This window comes from Polyodon spathula, chromosome 10 (assembly GCF_017654505.1).
Source record: "Polyodon spathula isolate WHYD16114869_AA chromosome 10, ASM1765450v1, whole genome shotgun sequence".
Classification (NCBI taxonomy): Eukaryota; Metazoa; Chordata; class Actinopteri; order Acipenseriformes; family Polyodontidae; genus Polyodon; species Polyodon spathula.
In genome coordinates, this window is record NC_054543.1 from 36,415,873 (window position 1) to 36,431,059 (window position 15,187).

General features: G+C 36.9%; 1 pseudogene; it reads left to right on the forward strand.

Annotated features, from left to right (window-relative positions):
• The first annotated feature begins 5,899 nt into the window (after window positions 1-5,899).
• Window positions 5,900-15,187, forward strand: part of LOC121321945 — a 48,372-nt pseudogene continuing 39,084 nt past the window's right edge.

The window sequence follows — 15,187 nt, forward strand, 5'->3', positions numbered from 1 at the left end:
GGCCCAGCGGCTTGTGCCAGTGGAAATGGAGGAAACTGCTGGCCAGGGAAAGGTGCACTTCCTGTCAGCTATTGGGGAGTTTGTTTATGGGCACCTATACAGTTTAAGCTGTAATACACCACATAACTTAAAGACATGAGGCTGGATTGACTGACAGCTTTTGTTATGTGTTTATTTTTCTGAAACGGCTTTACTTGTGTTTCAGTATCCTTTTTTTATTTCCATTTATGTGCAAAGTACACAAACATAATGATAACGATAAAGGAGGTAGACCAGCTCTGTACACTGCAGTACTGCAGTATTACATAAACATTCTCCGTAACTCATCTGCTACAATTTGAAAACACCATAGGGATTATGTGCCGTTCCAGCACTCTGCTAATGAAAACAATTCTCTAAAATTATTTCTTCTATTATTTTTTTCAAAAAGGCACCAGAAGAACATCTTCAGAAATGAGGCTCATTTTGATTTCCCCTGATACCTAATTTCAGACACCACTCATATCCCTTGAGCAGTTTCCATGCATATACCGTCATTTTATAAGCAAAGAACTGATACCTGTCGTGTGTAATAATCAGCTGCGGTTTGTGGAAGTGGAAAGAAGTGACAGAGAATACATTGTGAGAAAGAACAGCAGTGTGGTTTAGATGCAGTTGAATGCACTATAATGCTGAACATAGTAACATCACTACAGTTAGTAATGGTTGAAACTGACATCATATGTATTTCCTATTTTCTTTCTCTCCCTTTACACTGTATTCACATAATGTCTAGAAAATGGAGTATCAGTAGGTTGCCTTATGAGTAAATTCTGTTCTAACCCAATCTTGATGTTTACAGTGTACTTCACTTTAACTAGTTTGTCTGCTGTTGTTTGTCCTCCAAAAAAAGGTTTCCTTTGTGCTTTATACAGTTTTGGCAAAGTTCTGTCAATGTCGTATGACCTTAATCTATTGTAAAAGACAAACACAGACCAGGTAACTCGTCCATAAAGGAGGCACAGCAGGTCTCTGTTCAATAACCTGATATTCTTCTGTCTACATAATATGGCCAATTTTGGAGTAGGTCAGTGATTTTATTTCCACCATACATCTTCAGACAATTTAGTGACCTCCCTTCGGCTTCCCAGCAGGACAGGAGCAGTGATGCACCAGGAGCAGGTCTGTTGACATTGAGGAAGCCGGCTTTGTTAGTCAAGGTGAACCATTTTCTGCGGAGCTGAAAACTGCCTATTATGTAAAATTGTTATTTGTTGTTTGTGATTCTATTCTCTGGGTTTCATTGTTTACTGTCATTATTTGTCATAACTGCTTAGAGAGCTGTCTGGATGAAAGTGAACTTTAAAATGGCATACAAGTTTTGAAACTTGAGGGTGGCTACTGGGTTATCTACAGTACCTCAAAGCGCAGCAGATAGTTTACAGTGTAAAATTAAAAGTTGTGGTTGTCAATAAGTTCAAATTGTTGGCTGACTTTCTTTGAGGTATGTCTTTTGAACTGAGGCTGGTTAAAAAAAATCTGAATCACTACAATCTTACTTGGTGAAATCATACATTTGAAAATTTCAGCAAAATTGCAGAGAAGTACACCACATTCTCTTTTTAAGCTTTAACCCACACTTTGCTGTTTTTTCTAAAAGCTTTCTTGACAGTTGTATTAAAAGAGGGATTGCAGTTTAATTCCTGTTTTAATACCCCCTCTAACCCCAGGGAAAACGAGTACACGAAATGGGACCACAGTTTTCTTTGTCCCCCTGATGGAAAACAGTGCTTCATAAACAGTTTAATTGTTCTTCAAGTGGGATGGTGCAGTCTTCTTTATTATCCTATTACTTTAGACAATACTATCACATATTTAAAAAAATTGCAGTTAATATTAGTTTTGTTTTTCCCCACACCCAATCTCTAATATTACCTGAAATATAACCTTTTCCATGAAATGGTAAAATGGAAAACACTCACTCAAAATTCCCTGCTAAATTACCCACGGTGGTGATATTAGATGCCCGTCAAATACCCCACAGCAGGCTTCCATTCTCCAAGTATGAAATTTATTTTAAAACATACAAGGTTCATTGTGTTTTGGGTTTGCATTCAAGTAAGTGAACTACAGCACCCTCACTTTATATTCTTCTGCCAGGATTGTTGCAGGTAATATGCATGAATGCAGACACACTCTCTCAGTGAATGTGTGGGCTTGACAATGATTTACATATTATCTTCCACAGTTACTGATGAAAACTGTAATCTATACAGGATTTTCTCTCCGATTACACCTTATTCATTGAACAAGACAAGGATTTTGATCAGCGACTAGGAACTGTGCTTAACCTCGCATTTCAAGACTCAAGAGGGCTGGAGTTTGCCTTTGAGGTGAAGACAATTTTCTTTCCATTTGCAGTATCATTACTAGCTGTAGAATTGACTGTTCAGAGTGGGCAGTTGTCAGACACATAATCGTTGCAGAGATGACAAAACATATATATTTGTATGACTTTCAAGGTAATTTAGTTTTGTCTTTGTGGTATGCATGCTTTTACAATACCACATGAATAACTTCCAGCTTTATATTCTGTAAATATGAAAACTACAAAAGTCCTACCGATTTTAATTGATTTCATTTTTATCACAAGAACTGTTGTGTTTCAACTATGTGTTTAAAGACATGATTGTTTTTGATAGTTTTTGCAAATCTTTGACACCCCGTTGGAGAGGCCAGCCATCAACAAGCTCTTTGCTCCAAACTGCTTAATATGCTTGACAGTCAAAGACCAAAAAAAAGTAAGTAGTTTCCTGATTCCATTTGTCAGTGTACATTGCTTTTTTTGTAATGCTGTCATTTTAGTTTTGTAATACCAGATAGATAGATAGATAGAGACAAGGGACGTGATTCAAGTAAAACAGAATAGAGGACCAAAAAAACAACATATGTTCAGTGCAGTGGTGTCAGTTCTTGTTTATGAAAAATCACAGTGTGGTATTTTAGGTATAATATATATATATCATATATATATATATATATTATATATATATATATATATATACTATATATATATATAATATATATATATATATCACCAGTATCTTGCGTCTTGTTTACACATTTACATTTGTTGCCAAACACTCAGTAAAAAGATATTGCCAGCAACTACAGGCAACTTGAAATGGTCCCAGGAGCTGCGTGAAAGGATCCTGAGCCACCAAAATAATTTCATACACAAGTGTAGGTATTTTTTTTCTAGAATATTTGTTATGAATTTTAGCCCTGTTTTTCCACCCAGTTTGAAATGCCCCTTTGAAATGTTCTATCACTGCTGCAACCTGCTGAAGGCTGGTAAGAAACTTCGTCATTGAGAACAATCTAACTGTCAGCACTAGAAATTACCCTTAGCAATAGTCACATGATTGAAGCATGGACAACTGTTTACCTATGAGGAGAACAATATTAATGGGCAACCTCCTTTCCTGCTGCCAAACCAATCGCTTCTTTTCACTGCTTGAACCCAAGCAACTTGCATCATATCCTGAAGCCTGGGAAGTCTGTGCCTGGAGTTGTCTGGCACCTGTTCAGTAGTGGTTGTTGAGTTCATTCTGGTTATCCCAGCCTGGTTCACATAAAAAATAAAACATCAAAACAACTCACTTTGAAAAATGTCAGTAAAATGGAGCTAGTTGGTTGTGCATGCACTAAATTGCCTGGTTTGGTGGAAATAATGAATAGCCTATTCCTGCCACAGTAATTGCTTCTTGTTCTGCAATTCTTTGGGATGCATTAAAAAGCGTTCTGGAAATGTCTTTAGAGATCTTTAAAGATGAGCGAAGCTGACCTTGTTTTTAAAAAAATGTGAGAACATTTTGGACCTGCTGGATAAGCAAGAGATCTACACTTCATGGACAGAGTGTCTGGATTCTATGCAACACACTTTTATCCTTCTGTAAGTAACAAATATGTAAGATGTAATTTACTGATAACTATTCCTATTAAAGCTACAAGACCTGAAATAAACATTAGGTATTTAAGGTAAGGCCTAGTTAGTGCAATTATTTTTTTGTTTTGTTTTTTCTATGGTTCAGCAAAATTAATTTGGGATTCTTAAGATTTGGTTTATGTAAGCCAGAAAAAAGACATTTAATGATGTGCAATTCAATTCCCAGTTACAGAGACATACAATAACTGACTGCAGGTTTCAAAAGCTTTGGATCTGGAAGACACCCAGTCACACCTTGACTGCAATCCTTCCTTTTTAATCAATCTTTAGGCGATACCCATGATATAACCAAAAAAACAAATTGAAAATGCATCACAAATTCTCCAAGACATGGGTGGTTTGGTACATTTGGTTTCCAAATAATTGAGTTATACTTCACTTTGTGTCTCCAACCCAACCACAGCCATATGTTAATGCAACACAGCTCACACCCTGCCATGTGTTATCCCTTACATATCTATTAGAGGCATGCTGACATGCTTGGGAGTTTGTCCAGTAGGGATAACTGAAGGGTGATAAGGTGAACTTCTCCCAGTAGATTTCCTTTCCAAGCCCACTGGAGTACAAATGGCAATACAGCGCTCCCTGTAGGCCCCCAGCCAAAATCAGCAACTCTGCAGCAGCAGAATTCAAACCAGCAAGCTCTTGATTGCATGATCCGCCCTGCAGTCCAGCATGTTAGTGCCTTTACTGGATGAGCAACTGGGGATCCCTTATTTACTTCTGTATTTGGTTGTTGATTTATTTGAAACATCCATTAGCGTATTCATGAGTAGGATTTTCTTTTTATCCATACTGATAGAAATAGATTACACACAGCGATACTACAGCTTTACTCACTTTTGTCTGCTGCTACAGTATTGCTGTGACCTTTGGAGTCGCACCTTAATATATTATTTCTCCTTAGTGGATTCTCCATCACACATGGAATTAGATCGTATTCCCTTGGGGATAATTCTAGGTTATGGGCAGTTGGGCACTATGTGGGTTACTCCATTGAAATTATGACTGAAACACTTGAGTCTAATGCATTGTTCACAGACCCACAATTCCACTGGCACGTGCACAGTTGTAACCTACTTTAAACTAGTCTATTTTGTCAGAGTGCCTTTGTAAACTCCAGCTCATTAAGAGGGGTGTAATTAGGGAGAAAAGTGTACAATATTTGCCTATTCTGCTTGCTTTTCTGTTTCAAAACAGTCTGCTTAGCTTCAGTGACAAAGACGAGAGGATGGGCAAGATTTACAATATGATCCAAGAAACTGGAGAAAATATTAATCAGCTCAAAACATCTTCATTATGTAATGCTACTGTAATTTATTAACGACCCCTTGCTAGGGAGTCTATGAATTTATAAATGTTCCCTTAATATTTTAGAATGAAAAGGTAGTTAGAAGTGGTAGCTCTCTCACCTTGTACATAAAACATGTACATGAGTTTTTGTAAAAGTCATGTTTGCATGATTATAGAGAACAACACATTACAGTGCCTTTTTATTTGCGCTATTTTTTGGAAAAGGCAGACGTGGTAAATTGTGGTAGCAAAAGAAGAAGTAATGCAATTGTTGCCTGCAGTTACTGCTCTGGAGATCTGTGTTTGAGTCTGGCTTAGATGACCAAACATTATGGCTCAATTTCACCAGGATCTTCTGCAGGCAATCTGAAAAAGAGAACCCAGGCATTGAATACATATTGGAAACCTCTCATTTTTTATATAACATCCTTTGTCATTTTATACAGGTAATCTATCCATTTGTAATAATTCTTTATCTGAATTGAATATAATTAATTGAGAACACTGACACTGCTTTGAAGACTGCCTCTTAATTTGAGGCACAGCTGGTACTTAATGGCAGTGAGATTACTTTTAAGCCTCCCTTAGACTTTGGAATACATGTTAATCATTGACGGGATGGTCAAAGATATCTTTAAGCCTGCCTCTTTCATACATCGAGTAGCCCAGTGCATTACCTATGAGGTCATTTGTATTGCATGCGGTAAGTAATGTGTGACCCAATGTAACGTTAATATAGTGTGTGTAATTTGTCTTGTTTTGCAAGACATGCTAATAATAGCTAAAGGAATAAGTGTCAGTTAAAGCCTTCAGCGACACATTCGCTTTGTGATCTGCTATTAACTGAGATTTTAGGTAGGACAATGCTCTAAGCAAACACTGTTATTATTAAATTCAGCCTTACTGTATACTTTTTTATTTTTCTATTAAGGCCGATTTAAACCAGTTGACTGAATTAGTTGAGCTTTCTCTCAGATCATATTGAGTAAAGAGTGTCATTGTCAAAGTCACTTTTCAGCTACGTCAGCTAAGCTAAGCTCAGCTAAGTCAGAGTTTCAGCTGCCTGTGGATGGATAACAGGAATGAATTCATGTGGCAGTTTATTTTCTATGGCCATGTTCTCAGTACAGATAAATTACTATTGATGAAGCAGTCTACTTCTGCAGCTCAAATCGTCATGTTTTCTAGTTTCGTCGGTGCAATGCAGGTTTCCTGCAGTGGTGTGCTCAGTTTGACTTTCATTAGAGCTCTCACAAACCAATCATTTCATTAGTCTTACATGTGCAATATAGAGATGTAACAGCATGGCATTTAATGTAGCGGTATTCATTTTACATATAACTACATACTATGGTATATGAAAACAGAGCAAAAGAGGATAGTAATGAAGAAAAAATGTTAAATAAATCACAGTAAATGTTATAATCGCATTTCTTATTTCTTCTCACTTTTTCACACCTTTTCTCAACCAGCAACATTTGCAATCAGTTATCATATGAGCAAAGACAACCTATTATAATGGATATATAAGTAATGACACGAAGGGTTGTGTGTTTAATGCCAGGGCTCACAGCTGGATTTCATTTGAGCATTTACAGTACTAAGGAATCGCCCTCCAGGATGGCTCCCCTATGCTGTAAAATTCTCCAATAAAACCCCAGGGTATATGCTGGTCAAATCACCCCCTTTTGTTTCTTATTGTTTCACCCACAAAATTATTATTAAATCGAGAATGTGGACAGTTTATAATAGATTTGTTAGATCCAGATAGTTGGACCGTAAAATCTATTTCAATTTTACAATATTTAGCTGTGTACAAACAGAACCCAGTTAAACCAACAGAGGTCTTCCTTAATAACACTATTCAGACAATTCTACTTGTGCTTCTTTCACTAGAAATTAACTAAATACTTTTAGGTATTACATGTCTTCCAGTTTCTACCTTAAAATCGCGAAGAGCATAAAACATTAAAAGTATGAAATTTGATTTAAATCGAAATTGAAACATTTTTATTCATGAAACAGAAAAAGGTTTAGCCAAGGAAATCGCAGACGGTGACTCTGGAGGTCTTGTTGAAATCATGGGGAACCTCATTGCTATCCACAACAGGCAGATAACAGGCGATCATTTTAAACCCTTGAAGTCAACTGCTGATCTGCTCAGAACCTACGGCCAGCAACTGCCTGAGCAGTTTTACACCCAGCTTGAAGTAGTTAAAATATTGCACTGAAACCATTGTGCAATTTAAATTGATTTTTTTTATGTGACTCAGGAATTCCCTGGTCATCACTATGGCTTGTTTAACCATAAAGACTGGATAGCTCTGATCTGGTAGCCAGATCACTTACATAAACTGGTAGTTTCAGAGCATGACTGGTCTTGATGAAACATGAAAAAACCTAAATGGAGTAATTTGGTGCCCTGTACTTCCCAATAAAGGACATACAGTACATTGACTGTTTAAAGTTATCGAAGGACAATGTTTAACATCCCGTTAGACCATTTTCAGTTTACTGAAAAATAAGAATGTTTACATAATATAGTTAATGAAAGCAATGCAAGAGATTATATTGTTTATAACCCCAGCTCAGAAGAATTTGCCTCATTAAAATCTTTAAGGTAGTAAATGAGTTAAATGATGTATGTTTTTCTTTTGGCTATCAACAGGAGCACCCAGAGAAATGGAAAACCCTTAAATAGACTGCCCTCACAGTAAAGCATGAAGTAGCTCCTCTGCAGGCCAATGAAGTGGCTGTTATCAGGAGGAAATGTGTTCACTTTGAGGTGAGATTAGCTTTGTGCTCTGAACCAAAACCGTTTCTCTCTTTTTGTCCTGGTAACAAGCTGGAGGTAGGCTTCAGTGAAGCGGCAAATTGTGAACTCCAAAAAAAAAAAAAAGCTGTCTAAAGATAACAATTCCGTGTTTGTTGGTAATGCAGTTTCGATGAATCTGATAGAGAAGACCTACTTGAAAATGGGTGTAATGTTACCTCCCCTTGTATGGTGAGTTATGTTTAATCCTGTAGCTTATGATATTCCCTTGCTAAAACTGCTGTCATATTTGCTTTATTTATTTGCCATTGAATTTAGATTTATTAAAAAAAGGTTTTCTTTTTTTTTTTTTTCAATTAAGCCATCTTATACACTGTGGTTATATACTACATGAGGAGACTAAAACACTGTTCTAGACTATCACTGTTCATGTCCGATGTTCAAGATATTAGTGTAGGCTGCCTCCAGCCATTAGAATGAAACAATAACATATAGAACAACATGCCAATCATGGCTGTTAAATCTGCCTGAAAGGGTCTTTCCCAAACGTGATTGAACGCTCCTTCCCCCAGGGAGATGCAACCTTTACACAATGTGTTTCTGGGATCATTTAAATAACAAATTAATTGTGTGAGAAATGTCTCAGGGTGTTACATTTTATTACCATCAAAGCGGGTGACTTGAATTCTGAGCAAAAGGAGCGCAAGACCGCATTTAGCTAAATAATTTTGTCAATTTGTTGATCTGAATATTTTCTGCTTGAAAAGTGAAATAACCATGAAATCTAAGGATATAAGATGTAACATGATCCAAGATGGCAGCAGGAGATTGTGTGTGTGTGAGTGTGTGTAATGTCTTCTTAAGTTTATATTTATTTATTTATTTATTTATTTATTTTTTATTTTTATGTATTCCTTATTTCTGTTTTGTATTGTTTGGTTTTGTTTTATGTTAACTGTTTTGTCCTTTTTTTTTTCTTGTTAAGACCCTCTTAAAAAAACAGATGTATATCTCAAGAGTTCTATCCTGGCTAGATAAATATATTTGAATTATACCATCCAGCATGAAATGTTACAAACAGCTGTATCCCAGAAAACAATTCTTTACTAATTTTAATTACATTGCAGAGATCCTATTTTAAATATAGAGAGATCTGTGTCAATTCCGGCAAAACCATCACAAGCTTATTGTAGCCTATGTAGACAATCAGCTGTAAATCGATTAAAACTGCAGCACTGAGGCTGTCAGCTTTCAAGCTGTCAGTTTTATTAAGCATTTATTTAAATTATATGTTTGCTGAAAGTGCTGGGAAAACGTGTTCTTTCAGATAAATCAGCATGAGTTCAGAGAACAATTTCAGAATCAAATCACCTTCAAGATTGATGTACATGAGTTTATAGACTAGGTAAGCATGCAGCACCAGATTAATCCTGTATCAGGCATGAAATTACTAACTAAATGGCATGTTTTGTTGATTTAAAGTCAACCCCACTATACAATCTTTCCTTTTTTAGAATGGCCTAGAATAGTAAATAAGGTCAATTTTCCTGCTAAGCTGTTTTATTTTTTATTTTTTTATGAAAGGCTGAGGGTATTTTAAAATCTAGGGTCCGCTACACTTTTTTACACAAAAATTGGCTAAATCTTTTACTGGGAATTGTAAAATGTCATAATTCTGTACAGACATTGTGTTTACTTCATTCCAAGTTTATACCTAGTAAATTACAGACTGCTTCTTTAGTTTGCTTGTACTTATATTGTATACTGCTCTGAGACAACTGCTTATTGGTAAATTACAAAATGAACTAACCATTTACAATAAACATATAGAGGTGGCATATTGATTCATGTTAGAATGAAAACCTTTTGGACATGCTAACAGTATCCACCTTTATTAGACTGTTGCAAAAAATGGAAACAGGAATGCAAATACTCGAGGATACAGCAAATCTCTTTTCAAGTCAGCGTTCCAGATTATAAACAACTGAAACATTGCTGTTCAGACATTGTTCTACTCAAATCAGTCTGGGACATTTTATTCAGATATGTTATTTACAGAGATGCACACTCTATGTACTTTTTATCGGTTATTATTTAAGCTATTTTACAATTTGAGACTCAAATTAGATTAAGGTTTATTGTGGATTTACCAAATGTCTAAGTGATTTACATTTTCAAGAGCACTGCTGATGACATTATTTAGGACTAGACTAAGACCATGGAAAGAAAGAAATGTTGAACAAATGGATATGGATTTGAGAAGATTTGTAAAAGAATGTAACATGTAATGCCCGTCACTATTGGGTGTGTGTGTTTTGTAATAATACTATTTAAAATTTAAACGAAAAACATTTTAGAGAAGATTACAGTATAAGACCAAATATGTATGTATAAAAACAAACAGATAACCTGTGGAATATTCTGAATATAGTTCCTTGTTTTTTGTACCTGAAAATCTATATCTATATCTCCATATCATGAATATCAACAAGCTTTTAGTATCTAGGCACATTTTTCTTAGTTAAGTTCAGCTTTTCTAGTAAGTTATCTTAATGTTAAACACCTTTTGAAGGTACAACACTAGAAGGCTTCCCTCTCAACCACTCAACCATGCTGGCCCATGAATAACAGAACCCCCCCCCCCTTCTCGCTGCACACAAAGAAACAGAGAGTGGACATGGAGGTCCCAGTCCCTTACACTTACATTCATATTGTGTATGTACTTTTTCATGGTGCTGACGGTCTAATGGTTTTGTATGTTCAGTTGTGGTTGAGAAAGCATGTTTCTGACATGCTTGTTTACTATCCCCAAGGTGAGGTTTGTAATGAGCGAAACGACCACACTGGGAGATCTGTTAGCAGTGCAGTTACATCGAGTGGAGGATGAAGTCAAAAAACATTGCAGACAATGCAGTGAAGGAACTAACAATTGAAAAGGTGAGCTCCGCTTAACATGTGAGCGAATCTGGATTGGAAGTCCACCAAGAAGGGATGGCAGTAGTGTCTTTATTCGCAATCCTTGTCCTTTGTAATTGAGAATCACTGCAAAGATTCCCAGTGCTGATCTTGTTCAGATTGTTTTGTGAACTGTCAAGATAACCAAACTGATTTAGCCAGGCCTCCAGAGGTGAAAGAATATAGCCGTGACCCAATGCACCACACAAACCCCTCAGTGCTGATGGAGATTAATCAAACCTGGAGCATGATGAAGTTCTCCTATGAAAAACATCACGGCACAGGCACGTTGTTGCTGAAATCCAATGAAAACCTGATTGAAACACTGGAAGACAATCAGGTAATTGCTTCTAGATAAGTTGTTTATAGATTTATTTTGTTTGTATTTCATTTGAGTATGTATTTCAGGGATAGGATAACCGTCAAATTGCTTCTGCGAGGTAGAGACAATGCCACGGCTCAGCAGCTCTTTATTAGCTCTGAAAAGAGCTGTCTGCAAATAAATACATGCTCTAAACTAGTCTTTCTCCTTTGCTTCTCCATAAAGGGATTACCTAATCCTTCAAAACATTAATAGAAGAGGCACTTGGTGAAATCCTTTTGCACAATACACCTTTCAGATGTTGCAATCCTCATAATCCTCCATCTTCCTCAAATCCGACCACACGTAGATTGCATGGTTGCATTGCAGCCTTAGAGTAGCTCTGACAGGTTTGACAGCCTGTTTTATTGCAAATTTCTAGCTGACCTTGTATAATGCACTCTGGCATATTCCCTGTTCCATGTATCTCCTTTGCACAACCTAACAACGCATGTGGCAGTGGTGGTGACCCATTGATCTTCAGTCCTACAGTACGAGTCTGTTGCAGCTGAGACATTGAAATTGGAGAGAAAATTGGGGTGCAATTCATGACTGGAAAGTTAAGAGGTAGGCCAATGCAAGATAGTTGATCTTTGTTTTGTATGACACAGGTCCAGCTGCAAAGCATCTTGATGAGTAAGTATGTGGAGTACTTCCTGGTGCAGATGAGCGGCTAGCAGAAGAAGCTGATGGTGGCAGACCTGGTCATCTCCATCTGGATGGGGGTGCAGAGGACCTGGGCACACTTACAGAGCATCTTCACCAACTCAGAGGACATCAGAAATCAACTGGTGCAGGATGCCAAGAGGTTTGAGGGCATCAACCTTGACTTCCAGGTGCCTTCAACTGTTTCTATTACATATCCTGTCCATCTGTGCTGATTAGAAAGAAGTTGATATTGTTTGTACATGCCAGTGGTTCCCACCATTTTCCACAGTGGCTTTTTCCATGGACCACTACCAGCATGCAAACAATGTTGGGGGGAAAAAATAGCAAAATCATGTAAATATCAAATAGGAGCTCTTTTTAATGTTTGAGTATGTTTAAATGGGTAGATGCACTGCCATTGCTTTGATTTGCTTGCGGACCCCAGACCATAGGTTGGGAACTGGTTTAATCATATCTTGGATTCTAATGTTCATGGCTAACATTAAACAATTAAGTGTTTAACACAGTGTTATTTTAACGTATTTTTATTTGCACATTCACAATATGGTTTGTCATTTAGTATCACTTAGATTATTATTATGATTTATTATGAGTGTTGGTTTTGTTTATTCACTATTGAATTATTGTTTGCTCACGGCATAAAGTGAGTGTGAATATTTAATTTTTGTTGTGTTCCTACCCTTGCACGTGCCTTGAGTGAATGATCCTGCTGAATTTCAGCGCCTGGAGTTGATTTTTAGTGATTGACAGCTGTCCTCTGCACGGGAGTAAGATGGCATCAGAAGCGGTGATTGATTCAATTTCCGTTTGCAGCTTACTTAAAACCAACAAACCAGGTTGGAAAAGAATGGAGAGACAACATAGAGGGCAGAAAGAAAAGCAGTCTTGTGCTTTGTGTTCGTTGGTGTTTCTTTGTTTGTCTTCCTGTTTGTTGTTTGTGTGTGATATCAGCTACCTTCAGTCTTTTGTCTTTTTACTTCTAATTTTGTTTTTGTAAATCTAACAGGTTGCAAACCATGTGTGTGAAAAGCACATTCACTGTCCAATTGGGCCTTGTTACATGAGCAACGAGATATTGCCTAACTTTTGGAATATAATTTCTGAGCTATAAATGTCTTGTGTTAAAGGAAATGGGTTGAAATTGTAATGATGCACGAACGATATGTTTTGAAGTGAGGACGATTCTGTTATGTACAGGGAAACTGAAATTCGCATTTTATCTAATGAATAATGTACAGGAATTTAGAATGTTTTAAAAAATACTAGAGGTATTTGAATTAATTATACAATCGACTTGAAAACGATTTAATAAGAATGAAACAGAACTGAACATACTAGTTTTGAGAGTGCAATATGTTTTATGGGTAGTTCTTTTTTGTATTTTATGTTATCAGTCTTAAATTTGTGATTTTTAAATTAATGTTATAGGTAAATGGTAAGATGATCACGGTCCCAGCCTGGTTGTGCTCTGCGTTTAATTGATTCAGGAGGGAGGTGATTTTGGGCTAAATTGTATTCCTGGTATTCTGAGGTGTGTACTGAGGGCTGCTGCCTGCATGGGAGCAGGAGCTTTTCAATGTATCTTCCTCTGTACAATAAAGGGTTTGGTGGTGATTGGCTGGTCATGTAGACAAAAAGCTTAGTCAATGAAATGGCGCCATTCAGGTAAGGGGGAACTGGTGCTGTGCTTGTTTGCCTAGGGCCATCCTGGCTACAAGTGTTTGTGTCTCCCCTCAGGATATTAGGACCCTAGCCATTGGGGTGGGTAGTGATTTGGCTCTTTTATTTAAAAAAAAAAAATGTAGTAATTGACAAGAGACTGCAATGTATTGCTAATGATGGTTACCTATTTTAAATATTATGTGTTGTTAATGATTATTGCTATTTATTGAACTGTGATTTGCTGATTATTGATATCTATTGAAATGTTGTTAATGATTATTGATATCTGTTGAAATAATATTTGTTAATTGTTGATACCTGCTGAAGGATTATTCAAGGTTGCTAATAATTAAAACATTCTAGGGGATCTCTCACCTCTATATAAAAAAAACAAAAAAAATGAAAGGTGGCGTAGTTGGGATTACAATTATTACCTGCCGTTAACTGTAATCGTAGTGGTGAAAAAAGTGAATTAATACAAGAGATAGTATTTATTATCCTTTGGTAGCAGGATGGGCTCCCTGCTCTTTGTCTCGCGCCGGTACACTTGTTGTCATAGCATGAATTCAAAAAGTGGACAATATCGACCACTCTGACCCACAACACAACCTGAAATTAATTCCTGTTTTAAAACAGTTACTGGTATATATTTTCTTAAACAAAATTCCTGGATTGAACTTTTCTGTTGTACCCATCAGGCTGAATGTTGGTAAACAGTTGATCCACAGTTCAGAAGGAGATCATGGAGGCTGTGGTCAGGTATGACAAGCCTCGTTATCAGTGGTTGTTTGACTACCCTGCCCAGATGGCCCTCGCCGGCAGTTAGATTTGGTGGGCAACGGATGTTGGAATAACCTCTGAGCGCTTGGAAGAGGGGTTTGAAATGGCTTTGAAAGGGTGTACTTTTATTACTTATGTGCCACTAAGACAATTGCAATTTGATAACCAAGTTTATGAAAATCAAAAAATGCCCATGAGCCTCTTTTGTATATTGTTATTTGTAGTAAGATGTAAAATGCCTGAGAGGTTCTTATTTAATGATTAACAGGCTATGGTATTTAGATCCTGCAATGTTTAGATCCTTCAATTGAATAGCTCACCAAGTCTGCTAATACAGCTTTTAGTTTTCTGGCCTGCTTATCTTCAGGTGACAGGAAGGTACAGCTCGCTATTTCATTATTGTGTTACAATTGAAGTACCTCTTTGAGCAGAACTGCAGCATTTAGCATTTGACATTCAAAGAAAATAGTTTTGCAGTGTGATCTCTATTGAAATATAATTATTTCCCAGATTACCCAGTTGAATGCCTTGATAAACATGCTGCTAGGAGACCTCACCCCCGTTGATCGTCAGAAGATCATGACAACCTGTACAATTGACGTCCATGCTAGAGACGTCGTAGCCAAGCTCGTAGCACAGAAGGTAATTTGTTGTAGCAATTACCCTCATGCATTTTAAAAGCCTAACATAAAGAATAATTTCTCTG